This window comes from Octopus bimaculoides, chromosome 27 (assembly GCF_001194135.2).
Source record: "Octopus bimaculoides isolate UCB-OBI-ISO-001 chromosome 27, ASM119413v2, whole genome shotgun sequence".
NCBI lineage: Eukaryota > Metazoa > Mollusca > Cephalopoda > Octopoda > Octopodidae > Octopus > Octopus bimaculoides.
In genome coordinates, this window is record NC_069007.1 from 5,924,615 (window position 1) to 5,929,022 (window position 4,408).

At 38.2% G+C, this 4,408-nt stretch overlaps 1 long non-coding RNA gene across 1 annotated transcript in view; it reads right to left on the bottom strand.

Annotated features, from left to right (window-relative positions):
• The window catches only part of LOC128250997 (uncharacterized), a 187,776-nt gene that overhangs the window by 156,300 nt on the left and 27,068 nt on the right, over nucleotides 1-4,408 (bottom strand). The gene's annotated exons all lie outside the window — the stretch shown is intronic.

The window sequence follows — 4,408 nt, forward strand, 5'->3', positions numbered from 1 at the left end:
ATATATGTATGTCTTTGTATATATATACATATACACACATATATATATATACACATACACTCACCTATCTATATATTTATGCATATTCCAAACTATGTTACTTTACAGTTTACAACATTTTCAATATTGTTCATGTTTCTAGCTCATAGAACATAACGTTTGCCAGTTTTATTATAAATTCTGCTCATATTTTTTTTATTTTTGTTGTTGTTGTATATTAACAATACCACCACCACCACCACCGCCATCACGATGGTGTCTGTAAGAGCATTAATTTTTATCATGTTTTACCGACCATTCTACGGCATATTTTTTTGTCATGAAAAATAAAAAAAAATATTGAGTATAATTTAGTTTTGTGTATCAGTTCGTTATAAGGCTTCAAAAGCCAGAAAATTTTTGGTAAATTTTACTTGTCTGTACAGTAGTAGTAGTAGTAGTAGTAGTAGTAGTAGTAGCAGTAGCAGTAGTAGCTATAGGTTGTAATAAAAACATGTTTCCTTTCCTTGTAATCATTCTTATTGTGCTCATTGTCATTGTCGTCATTAACATCGTCATGACGGCCATCGCCACTGATTCTACTACCACCATCACCACCACTACCGCTCCGCTACCACTACCACCACCACTATCTTTAAAATCCTTTCTGTCATTGTCGTAATTGTTGTCCTCATTTTTTTAATCGTCATTGTAGTCACTCTCTGAGTGGTTGGCGTTAGGAAGGGCATCCAACTGTAGAAACTCTGCCAAATTTAGATTGGAGCCTGGTGTTGCCATCCGGTTTCACCAGTCCTCAGTCAAATCGTCCAACCCATGCTAGCATGGAAAGCGGACGTTAAACGATGATGATGATGATGATGTAGTCAACATTGTCATCGTCATCATCCTCATCATCGCTGTTGTTGCCATCAACATAATATTTGTAATTGTTGGCGGTGTCATCGTTATCATCATCATTATCATCAGAGCTGGTGTCATCATTGTCACACTCATCACTATCCTCATCATCATGAACATCATTGTCGTCATCATCTTCATCGTCATCACCACCTCATTATCGCCATCATCTTGACTCATCATGGTCATCATTATCATCACTGTCATCATCATCATCATCATCATTTCATTTTCAAATCTACTTTTCCATGCTGGCATGGAGTGATAGGGTCTTTTAGAGGCAATGTTTTTGTGGGCTTTTAAAAAAAATTCTTTGTTTTTGTTTTTGGTCATCTCTGTTTTGCAGCTGAATAATCCAAAACATTGGCATATACATTGCTAACAGTATATTCTCATAGCTTATTTAACAATTCCATTGGTAGACATCATAGACAAACTAGAAATGGTATCTCATAGAAATTTGTTGCCCACATCAACAGTTCTGAAGCCGGATACGATAATCATCAAATGTCAAGCACGTTTGTTAATACAAATTAATTTTCTTTGTGATAAATATCAGAAAGCATTTATCTTTGTGGATGATAAAAACACACAAGGTTAAGTAGCCTCTAGGATAATCTATAAAGGCATTTATCTGACCAGTGAGTGTAATTAACTTCAGGTCAGATTTATCCAACAAATAATGAAAATATATTTTATTAGGAACTTACATAGGCGCAGAAGTGGCTGTGTGGTAAGTAGCTTGCTTACCAACCATATGGTTCCGCGTTCAGTCCCACTGCGTGACATCTTATGCAAGTGTCTTCTACTATAGTCTCGGGCCGACCAAAGCCTTGTGAGTGGATTTAGTAGACGGAAACTAAAAGAAGCCCGTCGTATATATGTACATATCATCATCATCATCATCATCGTTTAACGTCCGCTTTCCATGCTAGCATGGGTTGGACGATTTGACTGAGGACTGGTGAAACCGGATGGCAACACCAGGCTCCAATCTAATTTGGCAGAGTTTCTACAGCTGGATGCCCTTCCTAACGCGAACCACTCAGAGAGTGTAGTATATATATATGTGTGTGTGTGTGTGTGTGTGTGTGTGTGTGTGTGTGTGTGTGTGTGTGTGTGTGTGTGTGTGTGTGTGTGTGTGTGTGTGTGTGTGTGTATGTTTGTGTGTCTGTGTTTGTCGCTTGACAACCAATGGTGGTGTGTTTACGTCCCCATAACTTAGCAGTTCGGCTAAAGAGGCCAATAGCATAAGTACTAGGCTTACAAAGAATAAGTCCTGGGGTCGATTTGCTCGACTAAAGGCGGTGCTCCAGCATGGCCGCACTCAAATGACTGAAACAAGTAAAATAAAAGAGTAAAAGAGTAAAGAGTAAGCAGGCGCAGGCATGGCTGTGTGGCAAGACGTTTGCTTCTCAACTACATAGTCTTCGGTTCTGTTCTACTGCGTGGCACCTTGAACAAGTGTCTTCTGCTACAATTGTCAGCTGATCGAAGCATTGTGAGTAAATGTAGAAAAATGGAAACTAAAAGAAGCCTCACATCATTTAATGTCTGTTTTCCATGCTGGCAAAAGAATGTCAGCCAATAATATCAATTCCGGTGTTAAGAGGGTACTTATCTTATTGACCCTGGAAAGATGAAATATAACATTGATTAAGGTAACTCTGATTTCAGCAGGATTCTAGCTCAGAACGTAATGAGACACAAGGCATGCAATTTTGGTGGCGGGGTCTAGTTGATTACATCACCCCCAGTTCATTACCACCACTTTTTTCATCAATTCTGAAAGGATGAAAGGCAAAATTGACATTGGTGGAATTTGAACTCAGAATATAAAGATGGATGAAATGCTACAAAACCATTTTTTCCAGTGTTGTAATGATTCTGCTCGCTCATTGCCTTATGAAAGGAATCTAACATTTTGAACTTAGATTGGGAGAAAGCAAGAATCCTTAGAACACAGGAAAAAAGGCCTTGCAGTTTTTGATTTGGTTTTTTAGATTCCTTACAAAATCTTGTCACGGAAAACTTAACCATTCATCTTTTTGGGGGTCTATAAAATAAAGGACCTGTAATTCTTGTTCCTATGTTAGAAAACCTCAATTTTTGTTTTTTCTTTTGAAATAATTTTGATTAGGATTTTCTGAGAATTCCTTCCATGCCATCTCCAACATATGCAAAGCATCAAAAACAGAAATTATATTTGCATCAAATCAACTTTGAATATCACTGAGTTTAGTTAAAATTCTTGCACAAATTCCTCTTTGATAATTTCATGCATTTAAAATTTGATGATACATTGGTCACATGGTTGAATAAACGATATCATGTTTGAAGACAAGAAAATTACTTTGATGTTCATTAACAAAAAATTATTTCTGTGTATCACAGAATTGTTAATTAACAAGATAATTTTTAGGCATTAATTCCAAACCCCACTTCAGTAACCATTCTTTAAAACTCTCAGCTGTGGTCATCCATTTATATAGATTAGCATTAGAACTGTAAGGAAGAAGTAAGCTTTGGTTACCTTTTAAAAAAAATCAGAGATTTAAATTTTTTCTGATCACTACTAAAAGCTCTCATTTCTGTCTCTTCCTACCAGTGCAACAAAAGATGGACCATCAATCATCTCTTTGAAAGATATAAATGCTTTCATATTTCTGGGTTTCTATTAATTTTTGTTGCCCATTTATTCCTGGGAGGGTCATAAGAGTAGAGTTTTGAGGCATCTCCTCCACACAGATTACTTTCAGAAGCAGCCGTCATTACACTTTCCTGTTGGATTTCCAAGCATGACTGACTGAGACAATGGATGTTATCCAACTATCTCATTCTTGGTCTACCCCCTAGGTCATCTGCTAGCTGGCTTGGCATGAAGAACCTGTAATATAGTTCTTTTCTTTGACATTCTAATGACATGTTCATCATTCTGGAGCTGTGACATCTCAATGCAGAGAAATAATAGTTTGACTTGGAGTCACTGATTTTTGAGCTTTGCCGCCTGTCAAGTAACATTACTCCAGAGATCTCTTTGAGGAACCCATTTCAGCTGGTGGCATTCACAATTGTACTCTCTTAGTCTAATGAGGGCTGTTTCTGATAGGACCCTATGGAAGAGGTGTCCTGAAATTCTACCCCTACAACTCTCTGAGGAAGGGTGGGTGGAGAAAATAGATGGATAAACATATTTATTGTTGTTGGCACTCCGTCACTTATGGCGTCGAGGGTTCCAGTTGATCCGATGAACAGAACAGCCTGCTCGTGAAATTAACGTGCAAGTGGCTGAGCACTCCACAGACTCGTGTACCCTTAACGTAGTTTTCGGGGAGATTCAGCGTGACACAGTGTGACAAGGCTGACCCTTTGAATTACAGGCACAACAGAAACAGGAAGTATGAGTGAGAGAAAGTTGTGGTGAAAGAGTACAGCAGGGTTTGCCACCATCCCCCTGCCAGAGCCTCATGGAGCTTTAGGTGTTTTCGCTCAATAAACACTCACAACGCCC